General features: G+C 24.5%; 1 protein-coding gene and 1 long non-coding RNA gene across 2 annotated transcripts in view; both read left to right on the plus strand.

The window, feature by feature from the left end:
* Positions 1-12295, plus strand: part of LOC126551493 (uncharacterized) — a 51950-nt gene extending 39655 nt beyond the window's left edge. The window contains exon 3 of the long non-coding RNA XR_007605405.1: positions 10821-12295. This is a non-coding gene — a long non-coding RNA (uncharacterized LOC126551493). The remainder of the gene's footprint in view (positions 1-10820) is intronic.
* Positions 1-20331, plus strand: part of LOC114132301 (protein amalgam-like) — a 307230-nt gene that overhangs the window by 74579 nt on the left and 212320 nt on the right. The window lies entirely within an intron of this gene.

Raw genomic sequence — 20331 nt, forward strand, 5'->3', positions numbered from 1 at the left:
AAGAGAAAAAAGTAATTATTAAAGATTGTTTAGCTGACTTTGATAAATTTGAATAATATTAACTATTAGTGATTAAGTTGATGAAATCAAATTGGGAAATATTTAAATTGTGATGTTTAAAAAAAATTATTATTATTTCATAATTAAATGGCCACAAATAATATTGTGACTATAAATTAAATAAATAAAAAAATACAATAAATATTTACTTTATTTTATATTTATTATACCCATCTCTCATACATACTAAAGTTATTTATATTGATGAAGTTATCAATATAAGTTTGTTTTATTCCTATTTATTATTCATGAAACATTATCAATTTTAAACCATTATTATTCAATGTATTAGCGTGTAGGAAATTCGGTTGTATCCATCTTTTATTTAATATTATGTTTGGTATGTTAATTATAATGTATCCTGATTCAATTTCGTATCTTTACAATAAAAACAATAATTCTTCCCGTTTACATAAAAGGTATGATGCCCCGCTAGTCATGGATGATTCCTCTAAATTCATCAGCGTTTATGTATACCTAGTGGATGGTAAAATTAAAGTTGATTAACTTATTGTTTTTTGAAGAATATAACATGTATTGTACATTATATACATGTATTATTATAATACTTATTTTATAAATAGCAAGTTTTTAGTTTGTACTACATAATTACATCATGTTACACAAAATTCAATTATTCTATAATTATTATTAAATGGAATATATATTTTTTTCATTTTTTCTTTTCAACTAAACTAACAGTGTATCAATATTTATAATAATAATATATTTTAAGGATTTTTATAATAACTTTATATACCAAAATATTTACTTTACAGTTTATCATACTAAACAATTTGTGTAAAAAATAGTTTTTTAAAAATATTATTTTTCAGTATAACTGCGTCAGATATTATAATATTAATGATAATCGTTGATTAAAAACATATATGTATAATGTATATTGTATTCATTATTACATCAACAATTACTAATCATTTTTTTACTGGATATTGAAAACATGTGTTTCATGATCTCCACCTACTGTATTTTACTGTTAAATTTTAAGTACTGATGGTTAATATCTAGTTTATTTTATTTTAAAATATTGCAATATATATTTTTGTTAAGTAAGTAACTTTTAAATCTAAAAACTATTTAACGAACCCCGCCTTCTCAACAGAGAAACGTGCTGTATCATTATATTTATCATCTTTAAAATTATTAAAATTAACGGTTATGATTTGTATACTGTGCTTATAAAATATTATAGTAATATAATTAACAACTTGTAAGCAGTATACTCATTAATTGTATTGTTCTTAAAACAAAGAAAAAATCTACAACTATAAATATATACGTAATATGCACTTTGACTTAAACTCGCTTATGTACCAGTGTATACTATATAGTCTCTATGCTTTGTTTTTATTTTTATTGCATCATTATGCTACTCAGTTTATTCGTACCTATATTATAGCATAATATTTTAAACCTAAAATAAATTGTCCATATAAGGGATGGATAAACAAACTCCATCGTTTTTAGATGTAATCTACAGTTCGTTGCGCTAACTCGCTAATGTACAGTCAGAATATAGATAATATAATATATATTACAAAATATACAAAATATAATTCCTATAAGGCCTTATGGGTTTTAGGTTTTATACGACGGAATACTACTCAATTCAATTCAGTACCATAAATAAGGAATCTATATTGCTCTCTTTTAAAATCTATCCTGGACTATAGGTAAATAGTTTGAAATCCTTCTCTTCCGGTCGAAAGCAAACTTGATGATGAGTTAAAACTCGCTTTCTTAGTTTTACAGGCTTTCTACTAAAAATATAATACCTTCAGTGAAATTATACGTCAGTCATGAGAACTTTAAATTTCTGTAGAACGGCTCTCAGAGCTATATGCACTCTGTAAATTAAAATAATATTGATCTTTGGCCTTAATATATTTTATTTTTTTTTGTTATATTAATCTGTTTAAGTTATATTTTAATGTTATAATTACTTATAAATATAAAGTTTATATTAATCATTCGATACCATTGTTAAAAAACCTTTAGTCGTTTATATATATCTATAATCTATATATATATATAAAAAAAAAATAATATCGTTACGTGTACCTAACAGACAGGAATTATTAACGATTTTGCGTTTGAAGAAAAAAAATTACCAAAACTCAGTGTTTTATGTACTAAAATCTGTTAATGAGACAGTGTTTAATTATTTTTTTTATCTGAGGGCAGTGCGTAGTACCTAGGTTTATGATCACGATTTTTTTTTGTCGTAACCTTCCAAAACGTTATTGTCGATCTGAAAAAAAAAACAACTAGAAAAGTGTGCCATCGGTGTAAAAACGGGTTGAGAGGGTGCGGGTTGAAATATTGAAACGGTGCTTAGTTAGGACGGTGGTGGTTGGTGAGGAATGGGTGGGTTCGGGATAGAAACACATACCGAATTAATGGTTGGTTTAACTGGCGCTTACGTTCCCGCGGGATGTTACGCGCGTTTTCACCGTTATATTTTCGGGGTCTGAAAACCGAAATATATATGCACAGAGAACGTGAAGCCCAGCGAGTATGTGTATATTGTGCACACACACACACTCACACATATATATCTATGTGTGTGTGTGTGTGTGTGTTGTGTACTATACCGTGTGAGAGGAGGAGGAGGAGGATATATACATATTATACATGTATATTATGAAACTGACGGTGGGCGGGCGTAGTGTGCTCGTGAAGGTTGTAGAAAGTGTTCACGAACTAGTGGGGGTAGAAAAAAATACATTTTTGAACCATCCCGATGTGATAGTGACAAATGACGACAGCTACGGGTTGTTTTTTCCTCTAACCATTCTCTCTCCGTCAATCTCACTCCTTGTGCACGCGTGTGAGTGTGTGTGTGTGTGTAGATACCTATTTATGTCTCTCTCACGCACCCTGGCACTAGCGAGTGTGGCCCCGTTGACGGCTGAAGCTCCGATGAAAAATCTAGTGTAATTGCCAATCAGTCTGATGCACTGAATTTCACGCCCTTGTTGCTCACCTGTAACATTTCACCCGCGAATCGATCGATAATATTTTAATGTGAATTTAGACTTAGGTACACAATATAATCATTTCCTTTCACGTTTTATTAGTCCGAACAGCACCAGCTCACCATTTTTTACCCCGAGTAACGGTAAAATATAAAACACGGCTAGCGAAAAATGTCATAATATATGTGAAGGTACCTACATATTATATAGTTAACAAATATACGTAATACGAATAGTACCATTATACACATATAACACTATTAGTAGGTAGTAGACGCATAATAATATGTTACATTATGAAATCGCTCAGTGACTTTTGAGTATTGTGGTGGATGTATATGTACGATACCTTACATGCTGTTAAACAATTTAAAAATATTTTTTTTATTATAGTGCGTTCTTTTCACCGGGATTTTAAAATGTATAAATTAAGTTTGAGGAGTATTTAAAAAATGTGAGTCAAACTTTAAATAAGGGAATTCATACTAGGAATTATAAAATCAATACCATTAAATCTGTTATTATTTTGCAATACTTTATTTATTGATGTTTTAAAAAAAATTGGTTATAAACGTGTAAGGTCTGTTTACCAAACAAAAAAGTTATTTTATTAAAAACTCGTGTATTTTCTATTAGTACCAAGTACCAACGTAGAATATAATTACAACTTGTTCGTTTTAAATTATTCAGGAGGAGGGAGCATTAAATAGTGACAATTTTATAAAAATCAAATTTATATTCACTTCCAACGCTTATTTTTTAATTTTAAATCAGTAATCTACCCGGCTTGAATTTTTAAATTTTCACTTATTGTATTTTTAATAGAGAATAAAGGTCTTATGTCTATAAATAAACGTATGGTTATAGTTTATTTCATCTTAGATAGAATTCAGTTTCGCAACTTTATCTTTAAATATTTAATTCGTGTTTATTCTTTATAGATTGTAGTTTATACTGACAAACATTTTTTATTTCTATTTATGATGTATAATTCTCTCTTTTCTATTACCATATTTATTTTATTTTTATTATAAAATTTTACATACTATTAACTATTAAGTTACAATTAAATTATATATTTTATTACAAAATTGAAACTGGTTTATCTTCTTAAAAGATTTTTCAAATACAAATTTTACAGTTTTCAAGTGGATCTACTATCTATTGAAATTGTCATTGGTTTTCAAATATTTTTAAATTACTACAATCCGTATTTGTAGTATTATTTGAGTTAAATTTCAGTAAATATACGAGCCTACATTTATATATCTCCCAAAATCAAATAATATATTATAATATATTATATAAATTATTGAAAACATAGCAGTTAATTTCGTGTTTTAAATCGTGAAATTAAAATAATATTATGCTTATACGGTATTATCTAATAACTTAAATTAATTTTGTATAAATTAATATAAATTACAATAGTGTAGTTTGTATAATTCATAGCTTAGATATAATTTATCAACAGTTATATTAAACTTCTACAGCCTACTCTTAAATTTTTATAGGTTATAGCAATTAAAAAAATCGCAATAAAACTACTTATTAACTATGGCATTTGCTCTGTAAAATGTCAGAATACATACCATTTAGTTAAACAATAACACTTAATACTTTCAAGTGATTAAATTTGTTCGATGTTATTGAAACAATTATATTACCTTATTAACTATATTAACTCAAATAATTCAAATGTAACACTAAATAGTAAATGGTGTATGTAATATGTAATGGGTACGTTATATAAATAATTTATATATTATACGTTATCGATTATAGCGACTTTTTATTTATTGCTTTGATGAGTTGAACTAATTTCGTAAAACATGTAAAGTTCATATATAATATTTATATATATAACTTATACACCATTAAATCCTAAGTCAATACAATATAATATAGATAATTTTTGATTGATACTCGTTTATTGTTTTGAAGTATTAATTAAATATTTGTAATTTGAATATATTAACTTAATTTCTTCATCTAATATCAAATATAGTTTGAAACTAAATTCGATTTATTTATAATATTAAATTTAATATTGCTTAAAATATAGTTATCATTTATGTGCGTTGTGTACAACGATAATACGTATATGTATACATATACGTATATATGTACACATATACTGTAAATTGGATTTCCATATAGGTAATTACATAATATGAATTGTCAAACGGTTAAAATAATATGATTTTGAGAAACTTGTATAATTATGTACAAACAGAATAATATACTGTAAGAATTCGTAAATTATTATTTTTTATTTTTTATAATATTTTAAATAACCTTTTCTGTGGGTTAATGGTTTGTTTTTAACCATAAGCAACCTCTAAGAAAAAAAAAATATTAATAATAATATAGGTATTGATAAGTAACAACAACATTTTCCAAGTAATTGAACGTATCGTGTTAAACGGATAACCCGAAATATATTAATAATCGTATTTTAGAAAACCGATGTAGTCATTAATCTTCAATTTGTGTACACACTAATGTTTAGATGAAACACTTGAAGGTGCCTCCGATGTTGGTTTTGGCAATGCGGTTAGGCGTTTTTTTCTTCTCTTGACTACCTATTTTTTTTTTTCTTAACCCAATTAGTTTTAAACCGCTCAGACGTTATTCTGTGTTCACTACTTGATTGTTTGCGAAAGTATATACTATTACTATGTAGGTACCTAATTAAATATCGTTAACGTGGGCCTTGTTGTGTTATCATAATATATACTTAAAGCTACATCATGTATTATTTTAACAGAAAACCATCATTATTCAAAAAACTACCATAAAAACACTCGAAAATATTTTATTTATTTATTACAAAATTTAGTGTTATTACACCAATCATTTTTGAAAAATTGCATTATTTACCTTTTATTTTTATTCAATTTTTTTTTATCTTTTTAAATTGAATATCAATTTTTAGCTAAACAATTATTTAATAAGTTTTATATGATTTTTATGTTGTATACATTATGGTTTTTATTAGCATGAATTATGAAGAAAATATATTTTAGCTTAGGAATTAAAAAAAAAAACGAAATTGCTTATTCTGTGTTGCTGTCATTTTAAAAAGGAAAATATTGAAAATTATTCAATAAATAATACATCGATAAAAAGAAGTGAAAAATATCATTTCTTTTTAAAATGTTGTTTTATAATGAATAAGAGTTATGCGAAAAAAAAATATTTTCAAAAACGTATAATATACTTTTCCAGATAATGAGTGTTTATTGTAAAAATAATCATCTAGCATAATAGTGTTCAGTATAATAATTCAAATACCGCTGATAACGGTGTGTTAAGCATTATGATTATAATTATTCAATACTTTCGTTTCGCTAATTGGTCTCTTTATTAAAATTTTATCCTTATTAATATTATTACTATTTTTTTCTTGAATAAATTACTAGAAATATCCCCCAGAATCTTACAATAACCGCACTATGCATAAAATATACCACTAATCTTCCAAAATAATTAAGGTAGCTTCTCAAAAATAATCATGCCAGATAATTGTAACCGTGAACTTTTCACCGGGTTAACTAATTTTGTGAAGGATTATTTTTTTCCACGCCGTCACCCTTATCTGACATCATTTCATAGGGATTATGTAAATTTTTTAGCTAATCGATTTCATTTTTCTGTTAAAAAAACACATCTATACCTAATTCCTTATGCTTTTTCTTTATTTTTATTCGTATCGTTGAATATTTTTTTCCACATTGTCATTATAGTATAATCTTAGTTATTAATTTTATAAATTTATTTAAATTTTCCATTATCAAATATAAAAATAAAATAAACTTATCACTCCTAATTTAAATTTGCGTTTTTGAGCAAACACATTTTTACCCAAAAATCTGTAATTAAAATTAAACACTCATCAGTAAAACAATCTTCTGTTTTACACTTATAGAATATACTGAGCACCTACTTAGTAAAATAATTTCTCTAAATGTTACTAGTAGTGTAACCTGTCCATGGTGATAAGACAAACGTTGTAGAAATTAAGGCACAATTACATAATAAATTATATATTATAAGAATTATAAAGAATAATATTATTATTGTGTTATGGAAGATGAAAATTTATAGTATTCATTCATTTTTTTTAATTATTTATATAATTATTTATGACCTACTTATAAATAAAAATATAATACAAATCTTTGATAAAATATAAGTATCAAGATTTTTTATAATTATTATAATAGGTTATAATACCTTAATTTAAACAATATAATTAAAATGAGTGAAATACTGAGAGAGCCGAGAGTGTTTTTATATTAAATATATTATACATTTTGTGAAAGATGGAGAAAAAATTATACAGTTGTTGAAATGTAGGTACTATCCAAAATATTTTAGCACTACATAAAATTCTAGATTTTAAAATACAATGAATTAATTGTTTACACTCAAGTACTTTTTTAGAGCTGTGTAAGATTGCAAATCTGAAATTTAAGTTATTTATTATGGGTAAGTACACCAAACAAAATAATGACATGTTATTACAGACGATTAAATGTAGCAAATAAAATATCTAACAATGTTCCGCTTTAAATTGTACAATTTATGTTGATGGGTTATAATACATTCCATAGTGTTTCGTGTTAACGAGAAAACTTAAGTATAAGCAAAACTCGGTTCGTATTATAAATTAGGTTTATGGGTTCAATATTTAAAATAGATTTCCTATAAAACTATGTTCAGTTACGCACTTTTATTACTTATAAACATTAATCATACTTCTCGAAAACAATTATAATTTAAAATTTATATATTCACTTTATTTTATTGCACATTTTTAATTACAACTTACAATTGAGTGGCCTAAACTAGTCGATATTTAATTATTACTTTTAATCTATTTTATGCAAAATAATTTACACGTATTTTGCAATAAATAACCCTTAAATCAAGATTTATAATTGTAATAATATTGTTTGTTTTAATAAAATGGGAAGTATTGAAGTTTACTTTTAAGTGGAACTAAAAATTGAATAAATAAATATGTTTCAAAACACTATTGAATAAATTGTATTCAATTTAAACAGTTTGTAGTATCACATGCGAATACTTAGCACAAAACATTTAATGGAAGGTATTGTTTTACCATAGAAATTAATTTCAGTAAAATATTTCATCTTTAATTCATTTAAGTATTAAATAATCAAAAACTTAAAGTGGCTATATAAGAAACTGAACACTAAATATAATATAAATATCTAAATAATGCATTTAAGGGATATGTTTAGCACTTGACTATACATGAGCCTTTTATTAATGGTTATAAATGCTCGATGTAGAGCAAAGAGTATAATAAAGTGAAAAAAACGTATTAACTAATATTATATATGATCGTATATTATGAAATTGTATACAAATATTGCTTAAACTAAAATGTTTAATTAATATAGGTACGTTATATTATATTTATAAGTTCAAACCAGGGCTTGAATTTGAAAAAAAAAAAATGTTCGTTTTATGTTATTTTGAATAAAAATGTTACATAAATTTTGAGTTTATCGTTATTCAACTTTTGCGTTTATCGTTCTTCAGATTTAAAACGTTACACAACTTTTGCGGTTTTTTTTTTCAGAATTTAAATTTTAAACGCATTTACGTACCTGTTTCAAATTAACAGAGTAATAGGGTATCACTATTAGCTATTGGCAATAAAATTATTCTATTAATACCTACATATTAAATTTTAAATTTTTTTAATAATATTCAAATTCATTATTTTTTTTTAATGGTATACTATAATTAGGGTTAGGATATTTATGCATTAAAAAAGTATGAATATGTATGCACTTATGCACTGAAAATAGTTAAATATGCATTACAAATAAAAAAATGTGAACAAAAAAAAATTCAATAAATATATATAGATAAATCAAATTTTATATTTTTAACGTAAAAATGACGTTCAGTATCTATATATTTAAAAAAAATGTTGGACCCCCTGAAATTTTTTTCCAGTTGCGGCTTTGGTTGGTATACGATAAAATTATGTTATTTTTCATCATTATTCATCGAAAACCGTCAAATATGCGCTTATAAACAGAAAAAAACATAAATTATGCACTTATAAATAAAAAATGATAAAATATGCAATTATATGCATAATAAAAATTTGATATTTTGAATATGGATATTATCATGAGACACATTTCTGTATAAGAATGGAAGGTATTGGGCAACCTAAAAAAATATGCAAAATCATAAACATCCTAACCCTAATTATAATATATAAATAATGTTTTGCGTTATGTTTTGTGATATATTATATATTTTGATAAACGTTACGTTTTGTTTTGCGTTATTTAATTATTTATGTTTATCGTTTTCCGTTATAATTACGTTTACAAATTTCAATCGTTTTTTTGTCAAATATAACGTTATAATCATAACGTTATTATAACATTTTCAAGCCCTGGTTCAAACCAATTACTTTTCGAATTAAATAACTACAAATATTTACTATGAGTTTTTTAAACAGTATTATGACTTCATTTATTATTGAAACCGTTTGATTTTTATAACTCGAGTCAGTTTGACTAAAGTCTTAAATTTTTAAAAAAAGCTGTAATTATTTTTTAATCATAATATTGTTTTTTTACGTAATAGCTGTTTACCAAATACATTTGTATTTTAAAAATTCATCGTTAATTTCGCGCTATACGTATAAAATCAATAATGTTTGGTCTCGTACACAAATAGACGTTGTCACAAATATATTTATTACTTTTGATATTTAATCATTTTTATTTGTTTAAGTGTCATTACCGCGATGAAAAATTATTTTAAAATGATATATAACCTTAATTGCATTTAGGTCACTATAAATTACGGGATGTTGAAAACGTTCAATCGTAGATTGAACTTGGTATGTATAATGTATATGAATATAATCTTATATGTATATATATTATATATTATTGAAATGCGCGTTTGTGTGTTTTGATGAATAATTTCACTTTAGTGAGTAGTGAAAAATCCCATTACACTAAAACGAATCATACACGAACACTTTGTCACAGAACAGCGTTCAGGTTTATATATATTTGAATATTAAACAGTATGAATACTGGGCACGTGAAACACAAATGGGATGATTGATTTTAATAACCAATGAATGCGAAACGATTTCGACGGACCGTCGTTTGATTGTGATTCTTTGTCGTAGAATAAAACCATCTAACTACCTGTACCGGTCGACGCACCGCGCAAGTTCGTCGCATACATTTAAAGTGATGATTTTAGCGGAGACCAACCGTATGAAACCATCCTATCCGAATTTGCCCAGTGTCCTATGAATATTCATGTCTATAAGATAAGGCACTAATTAAAGATTGGATCAATGGAATAAATTCAAGTTCCTATTTCGACGGAGTGGTTTGAAAACAAGCTACCACATCAACGACCTGCGAATATTATAGTGATTTGTCCCAAGAAAACCGCCTGTACCGTTATTCATCGTATATATTGTTGTGCTCTTGTCAACTGCGTATTTCAGAAAATTGTTTTTCTCTTAACGGTTAATAACTACCAAATCATAGTATCTAATTATAATATTATCTATGTATCAAAAAGATATCCGCTTTGGATTAGAATTGGACTTGAATTATTGATATACTTTAAGATTTTGCATCGTAACTGTATTATATTCATACCTATATTTTAATACTTGATTATTTATTTTTATACAATCAAATGATATATTTTTTGTTTTTGTTTTAGGTATGTGTTTTCATTTGTAAACATAAAATCAAGATGCATGGTTTTCGGTAAGAAATATAGCAATTTTGAAAAATGATTAACATTTTATTACAAAGTATTAAAAAACACATAACAATTGTAACTACCATTTGACTAAAAATTTTAATTAAGTTTACTAGAATTCAATAAGAACGTTATAACTATCTAATTAAAAGAACTTCAGATAAATACTTGAGATAATACAATCAAATAAAAAGAAAAATGTTTAATGTTTAATGTACAATTGAATTAAATTCTGAGTTGAGCTAGGAATATTTTGTTTTATTTTTCTACTTGTTCAGTGATGTTTAAAAAAGAACATTGAACATTTTCTGTAATATAAATCAAGTCTGGATGATAATTTAAAGAGTTATTTTCAATTGTTTTTGTAAGCATAAATAAAAACTATCAACAATCGTTGGAAATATTTAAACAAATTAAAGTTTTTCAAAACATAGATGAGATCAGTTCAGAATCGATATTGAGTGAAATTATACCCAACACAACATTTTTTAACGTGCTTCTAATAAATTATAAACTATAAATATTAAAATATTTTTTTCTGAAAATGCAATTTATTTATGGATACGTACTAGCATGCAGTATTTAGCTCTTAAAAAAACAAATGCATTTAAATGCTAAACAAGCACTGTACTAAAATTGATCATTAATAACTTTGAATGAGATAAGTATAATACAATTTCAAGTAAAAATTACAGTACGTGACAAATTAAATTGTAGATTCGTTACCACTCGCTTTATTTACCACAGATCGGTACCGCCATGAGATTTGATATTAAATTTGAATGCAATAATAAATCATCGCGTCCATAAAACGATTCTACTCAAAACTCGATTTAAATCAAGTTGCGAGCATTTCTTCAAAATTGTTTTACTCTTCTCAGTAGTTTTTCTTTATGCTTAGGCAAACTTTAAAGAAAATCAAATATAGACTCGATTTCCGAACTTTTTAATGTGCTACATGAAACGATTGAAAGCACTCTATCAACTCAAAACGTGTTCGCAAAAAAAAAAGTTTAGGTACAAATAAACAAAATTATAACCATTCATAAATGTTATCTTTGTTTTATTTTACTTTAGAAATTAAGCCAATCTTAAAGGTTCAATATATTTATGTAATTTATTACTTAATATAATATAACATTAGTATATGGAAATATGTGACACAATATTATATATAAATAAATGTATTCTTACAAAAATAAATAAAAAATTATTTGAATTATGATAGTGTGCAATTTTAATTTTAAAATTAATTTATTCAAGTAAAATCAATTTTTAATAAGTTTGATGGTCCATTCACTACTACCCCTAGAGTAAAGTAGAGTAAAGTAAGCCATAGCGTACTAAAAATGATTATTAGTTCTTGAGTATTTTAATAATATTTAAATATCTTGGAAATATTATTACTATGAAGTATAATTATACAATGAACAAAAAAGACATTTTTAAAGCGCATTGTTATTAAAGATTGGCCATATTTTTTTTTACAAATTAAAACAAATTATATGTTTCATTTGATTATTATTTTATATAGGTATATATAATTAGGTATTTTTAATTTATATACCTACTATATAATAATGTTTAATTGTTATTGTGCATTTTGTATAATGAGAAAAAAATACCAGCTTATAATATTATAATTCTTAATTGAATCAAACATCTATGGTATTTTCAATATCTTATATTATCTACCTTTTATATGTATCTATTTTAGCGTTTTATAAATTGTGTAGAATGGCTTTCTTATAAATTATTTAACGTTAACACACAAAGCCACTATAATAGTAGTAATTATTAAGTTATTATTATTATTTTTTTTTTTTTTTGCGTAAATATATTTATTCATAAGATTAATTACAAAATGTTTATATAGTAAAAATCAAATTAAATTATAAGCAGTTCTAGAATAGTAAGTTATAACCTCAATACTAAATATTATGTAATTGTTGTTGTAGAAGATTCATTGTATTTATATATATATATATATATATATATATATGTATAAAAAATAATGATATAACGGTTATAAATTATAATACGTATTTTCATAATAAAATTCCCATCGAGAAAATAGAACATAGGTACTACTTGTATAAAGTACTAATTATTTAAACTTATCTTCAAATGCAATTATAAAAAAGTCGATATGCTATAGCTTTTTGGTTTTACAATAATAAACGTTTACATGTTCTTTCAAGTTTCACGAATCACGTCACTTTTAATTAAAACTTCTTCATATGATTTTCACTGGCGTTTTTAAATGACTACCAATTAAACAAGTTATAAGAATTATATTAAATTAATAATATTATAATCAATTACATCCAATATTAAGTACCAATTTATCTGGAAACTTCTCTTTTCACTGTTTGAATATTTAACGTTTTATTTTTATTATTATTTATTTACAATGAGCATTTAATGAGTTGGCAATGTAGGATTCATAATGAAAACGTACTGTTCCACAGAGTATGAAATGATCTATAAATCATAATATATACCTACTCCAACATTTTGACGAAAAAATGTGCTTTGTGTCTCTTTGACATTTTGTCATGCTTACAATTCATCAATTGTATTGTATTAAAATGTATAATTCAGTTAGAAATGTAGAACAGATCTCATCATTTAATTAAAGTAGCTCTTCATCGGAAATTTAAATAAAAAAATACCCATCGAAATGTAATGAAAAAGTTCAAGAAATTGGTCATAAAGGTAATAATTAAAAAAAAATATGCATATACTATTTTTATTCTATATTTTTACAACAACCAAAGAGACAGATATTTTCAAAAATGATGACGGGTTGTTGCCCGGTTAGACAATTTAATTCAAAAATGTGTATACAATTGTTATGAAGAATCAGCCATGCGGGTCACCTGACTACGACAAATGGTTCATTATATTTAAAAAAAAAAAAAAAAACTATAATATTATTGTTCATGGCCTTTAAAAAAAAAATTTAAAAAAAAACGAGGAAGTATGATAGAGTTTAGAATATTCAAAAATAATTGATGAATTAGAATCACGATTGAACATCAATACTTAAAATATAACTGGACAAGAACTATTTATTGATTTAAAGTGGAGTTAATATTTATCACATTCAATTCAAGTGCATGCGTTGTAATTTTTTCTATACATTTAAATTTAGTAATTGTCTCATAAAATAATATATTTTGGTTTTGTTAAGTGATATTATAATCTTAATAAATTGGTGATTTAGGTTTAGTTAACATTTAACAGGTATATTTTGTTGAAAATGAACTTTTCCAAAATGGCTAAACAATTTAACTAACTATTTGTTTTTAACTCAATAATAACTATAAGTTGTAACTTCATTAACTTTCTTAGTTCTCTTTAAAAATGAGTTGTATATAAAAAGCCTGATCTATGCTAAATTATACTTTGTCTGAATGAAAATGCTGCATAATACACTGCAGTGTATATCAATATAATCATGGTAAACTGTGTTATTATATACATTATGCATATCAATGTGGGCTATTTAAATGTGTTGAGACAAAGTTTTGGTTTTTTTTTATGGTAATAATGCAAATTAATAAAAAAAATGACTTTATAAATTGCACACAGATAATATTAACAATGCCACAGGATTATTTTTTCTGTACATGGTGTAAAAATCCATACTTGCATTATATATACATCTTGTCCAACCCTTTATGAATTTAATTATTCAAAACGACAATCGGCAGCTAAACACATGCGGCGTGTATGAGGGTAAATTTTCCTGAAAATGTGATTATCATTATCCAATTTTGTTTTCACATATAATATATTATGAACTCAACTCTCAAGTGCTTTTTGAACCCTTCAATTTTCCATAATGATGTAATAGTATATCTTTATAACAACATTATATTATATTATTAAGTTATTTTGAACAAATTATTTTTTTTTTTTTTAATTTTTATGCGATACAACCTATTTTATATTATATTATGTATAATATGTAACATTAGTTGTTATTAAAAACTAATTATAAATCACACATACGGTATGGTTACTGAAGATATGTATGATGCAAATAAATTACGATAATTGTGTTGATTATAGTAATATACAGAATGTTATGTATCAACCTTAAATATTGAAATTATTTCCATAATGGTAAAGAAATTCATATAAAAAAAGAAAATTATAAATTAGTTAATATGCTTTTATAGTATTATATAGTTTTTTATATTGATCATAAAATGATGTATGTTTTTAATGTTTATCCTCACCTTTTTGAGTAATACATTGCTTCAGTCTTAATTGTGCAGAACTGTCACTCATTTATATTAGGAAATTGAATAAGTTTGGTATATTTAAGTCCAAACGTAAAACATGTACAGACTTAAAGTGCATATTTACTTTCAAAAATTACTAATAAAAAATAAAATAGGGGAAAACAGAAATTTTTATTTAAAACCAGACTTTAGCAAAATTAATTTTATTTTGTTGTAATTCAAAAATGAATAGTTGTAGAGACATAGGTATATATTTAAATAAATATCTGATTTTAAAAATACATTGGTTCTTTTGAGCTATTTATTGATAAACTGTAAAGATTATTGATTTATGTAAATAACATTTTTTCATCCTAAACTCTAAAGGCTACTAATTTAATAAATTATGGTTTTTCGCAAGTTCTCATAAGTAGGTTTCTCAGTTATTCATTCTGCAATTTATTTTTATAGCCATTTGGAGATTGAAGTTTAATATTAAAAAAGTTAGATATTTTAATGAAAAATATCAATTTTTCTCTAGAAATTTTAATTATTATGTCGAAATAAAAAAATAACAATAAACATCAATCAACAAGCTACCATTTTTTAAGAGGACGCTACCCATGAATTTTTTGTCTTCGTCTTACACACACCCGACATAGCAAAATTTCGTTCACTAGTTTCAATAGTGTGCTGTTAGTTTTTATATTAGATTAAATTGACCTATTATCAAACTTTTAGGTAAGAACATTATCTGTGCTTAAGCGTTGGCAATTTTTCTTTTTTTTCAATCATACTATGAACAAGTATGCAGTGAAATATCACAAATTAAAAATGTTCATATATCTCGCATGAAAATTAAACTATAGAATAGAAACCAACGCTTAAGCACAGATAATGTTATTATCTAAAAATTGTATAATTGGTCAATTCACTCTAATATTAAAATTAACAGCACACTATTGAAACTAGTGGAAGAAATTTTGCTATGTCGGGTGTGTGTAAGACGGAGACAACAAATGCATAATAGTAGCATCCTCTTAAGTAATGTCTAAAATTATTTTCTATACACGATAAAAATTGTTAATATATTTATTTTAGTCTTGAGTTATTTGTAACATAAACCTACAAACACTATTCGAAGGTACATAATATTAACTTACACGTTTGTAACATTAATAATATGTGACGTAATTTTACATGAATTATTCTATAAAATATGTGATGAATTTTTATAAATTAAGTTAAACATACAACATTAATAATGGAAAAATAAATTATTAATAATATTATAAATACATTATAAAGTTTAAGATCAATCTCCACTAAGAATGGTTTTTTTTTTATTGAACTTTTGACCTTTGTGCTAGATTTACAATTTATTTTTACACAAAAAATTAGTATTTCTGTACAACAAAAATGAACTTATTTTTTTCAAGCAACTTTTGTATAGGTATATAAGAGAATTATTTATAAGCATTTTAATCTATTCTAGAATTTATTTATTTTTTTTTTAATAAATTATACTTCATAGTATCCTGTACAGCTTGATTTAAGACAATGAATTCCGATGTTGAAACTCCATAATAATATTGAAAAATAAAAAAACAAATTTGCAAAAAATTACTCAAACGAATCTTATACAATATCTATTAATAATTAATTTAGTAAAAACTTAAATACCCTATTTATGAGTTAGACAATTAAAGAGTTTTACACTTAATAATATAATTATACTTTAATCTTAACATTTTGTAATTAATTTAATAAAAAATAATTATAGAATATTACGTACAATGGAGATTGTTATTAGGAATGTCTTATCTTTTCTTTGGTTTTATACATTTATTTTAATTGCTTATATTATATTTATGTAGTTGAAAATGATGTTATTATTATTTTTTAATCACGTTTAAATATTGTTGTTATCAATTTTAAAGATAATTTGAATACTTCAATGTACCAATTAAAGGGTTTCAAATTTAAACTTTTTGAAAGCTTTATATTATTATAACATGAAAAATAATTGATTGTTTTCCAAAATTATAAAGCAATACTAACATAAACATATTATATGTTATACGTACATAAAGTCGTACAACACATTACTAAGTCAATCAACAGTTTATTTTGCGATATAATTTGTTTATCAAAGTTGAAACACATAAAATATTAATAGAATTTTTATTGTCCATACGTAATAATTTACATTTTCACCGAATTTTAAAATATTTAAACATAATGAGAGTATGAAATTTTTGTTTATTATCATTTGTCAGTTAAAACTGAAAGGTATAATCCATTTTAATAAAATGTTTTTTTTTTCTTTAGAAGCATACTTTTGATTTATTTTCAATGTGTACCCTACAATTTATAATATAATTTCATAAATCATTCATTTTTATGATTATAGAATGGTTATAGAGTAAAAAAATGTCTAATATTACTTGTAATGCCTTATATAAAACCATGTACCTATGTAATTTATTAATAATATTTGCATAGTTTTGTAAATCATTGAAGAAAAAATTAATATATTTGTTGGAAGTTATTTTTACTTAATATCTGAAAAAATAAATTAAATAGCAGACTGATAACTTTATCGGCAATAATTGACTAGGTACATTTGATTATACGAATGCCTCTCAGTTGTTCGGTGTAGAGATTAAAATTAAAATCAAAAATTTAACATAAAATATTCGCATTTATAGTATAATCCTGTCTACATAGATTGCACCAGATAAGCCAAAATTAGCAGAAAAGTATGTTTTATAATGGAACATTATTTTTCATTATGTTTTCGTTTTTATTTTTTAAATTATTTTATTTGAATGATTATAAATTATTATAAATTTATAACTTTAGTTTAGTAGGCTTCTATTATACTGTTATTATATTTTAACTTTTCGTAGAATTTGCTGGTCATGTACTAAGTACTTGTGTATTTGATGCAATTTGTGATGTTTATGAGTTAATCTCTCGAGTCTATAATTATTTTGAGTTATGTTTTTTATAATATTCAACGAATAATTTACTACCTAACAGTTTTAATTTTAAAATCTATATGAAGCGTGGGAATGTGGGATTACATATTATAGACATGTAAATACATTACATTAACGGTTGATTATTTTATTTTTGATTTCGCTCTAAACTCTTATTTTGTCAAACTTACAACACTATAATATATAAATATAATAATAACATTGACCATAATATTATTATGTTTATTATGTTCAATGACCGGACGCGCTCTATACAAGGCCGGAATCAGCAAAATATTTTTTTTGGGGGAAGGATTAAAGTATAGATAATGTTATATTATGTAACAAAATATGAAATTATAAAAATATTATTTAAATTAAACAATTTAAAAATATACTATCTATTTTTATTGTATTAGCTTGAGTCGATGATTTATTTAGGCTCTAAGAAAACATAAGTGTTTTGAAGATATTATTTAAATTAACAGATCGTGTACAGTGATTGCTATGTTTGGTAGGTAAATTGTACTAAAGCGATAACCTACCTAGACAACGATTATAAAGTGACAGCTCATATCTTGAAATGACGTCCGCGTCGATAAAGAGGATGATTTATAGAAATAAGGTTCTCATTAAAATCATTCAGAGTTAAACCAATGACAATCATTGGTCTTGTAAAACCAAATAAAATGATTTTTTTAGAAAATGCATTTTCAAAAATGTTCAATTTTATTCTGTAATAGTATACACGCAATATTTTGTATAATTTTAATTTATTATTAATCTTTCGAGTTAAAAAAAAAAATTCATTTCAACACAATACATTACTCGCTTTGGAAAAAGAATTATAGTTTAGTACTATGGAAACGAGTTTCTTTTCTTTTTTCCAACTCAATTATGAGATTCATAAATAATCATTAGAAAATGGTTGATTGCATTATTTAATACGTATCATGATTATAGTAACAAATAACAACTAAGAAATACAATTTATTGCTGTAAGCTTCGTGGAAATGCATCTTTTGGAATTCACGAATAACGTTCGTTACAGTCCTCTAAAAACAAATGTCCATTTCTATCTGAAAAGTGTACATTTTTTCTTAAGGTATGATATAAATATATACAAATTGTGGCTTATAACGAAATAAGAACACAATAAGTGATTATAAACCTGAAAGTAAGCCTTTTAATGCATAAAGCCATCAATAATGATAATAGTGTCACTTCTCATTTTATTTTTTTCTAAACAAATATTAAATTTAAAATATACTGTTCACTGCTTATGGTGTATTACACGTTTAAAATTATAATGATATTATTATAATCATATTTATTATAGGTATTAGGTTGGTAGATACCACTCAAAACTGCCCCATGGTCCACTAAATTTCAGAGTTAGAACTTGTTTGTTTTAAACCGTTTTAACTCCGATAGGACGTAATCGAAAAAACTCGAGTCTAACACAAGTTCGATTGTCCTACTCCATCAAAATAAATTAATAATGCTTTTGAAGCTATTATAGTAATCTATCTCGGATCAAATCAAGACTATATCATGTTTCTACAATAATACTTTACAATACATAGTGTACCAGTGTACTACTGTAGCCTATCATCGAAATACTAAAAATCCTCACTAATAATAAAATATTTTTATATTATTATTATCGTGTTTCATGACAGTGACGTCGGCGTATAATGTATTACGTTATGTTTTCGCCTAGAGGTTTTCTTTTAACACTTCGATAAATGCAATAATTCGACTGGTAAGACAATAAAAACACGAAATGCCAATCAAATACATATTATATTATACCTGTAGGTATACGATTTCTCATTCGAACAACGCTGATATACGCGGGCTATATATCTTTCAAAAATAAATTGGTTATTGCGTATCTGCATCGTAGTAGGAAATACCCAGTTATATTTATATGGGCTAAACAAGTAAATCTGTATGGGTTTTTTTTTTTTTTGTTACCACATACGTCAATATTTTAGTTTTTGAAGAAACGAAAGTATTTTTATTTAATTCGAAATATTTAAATACACATACTTAATATTCAGTATCTAGGTGTTTTTTTTTTATAGATAAATACTTATTTTTTAAATATTAATAGGTAATTATACATATATATATATATACCTATATTAAAATAAGCATTCAAGTTTTTTAGATGAGTGGATTTAAGTCGTAGTAAGGGTATTAATATATATATAATATATATATATATATTAAACACAAACATTG

The sequence above is a fragment of the Aphis gossypii genome, chromosome 3, assembly GCF_020184175.1.
Source record: "Aphis gossypii isolate Hap1 chromosome 3, ASM2018417v2, whole genome shotgun sequence".
NCBI lineage: Eukaryota > Metazoa > Arthropoda > Insecta > Hemiptera > Aphididae > Aphis > Aphis gossypii.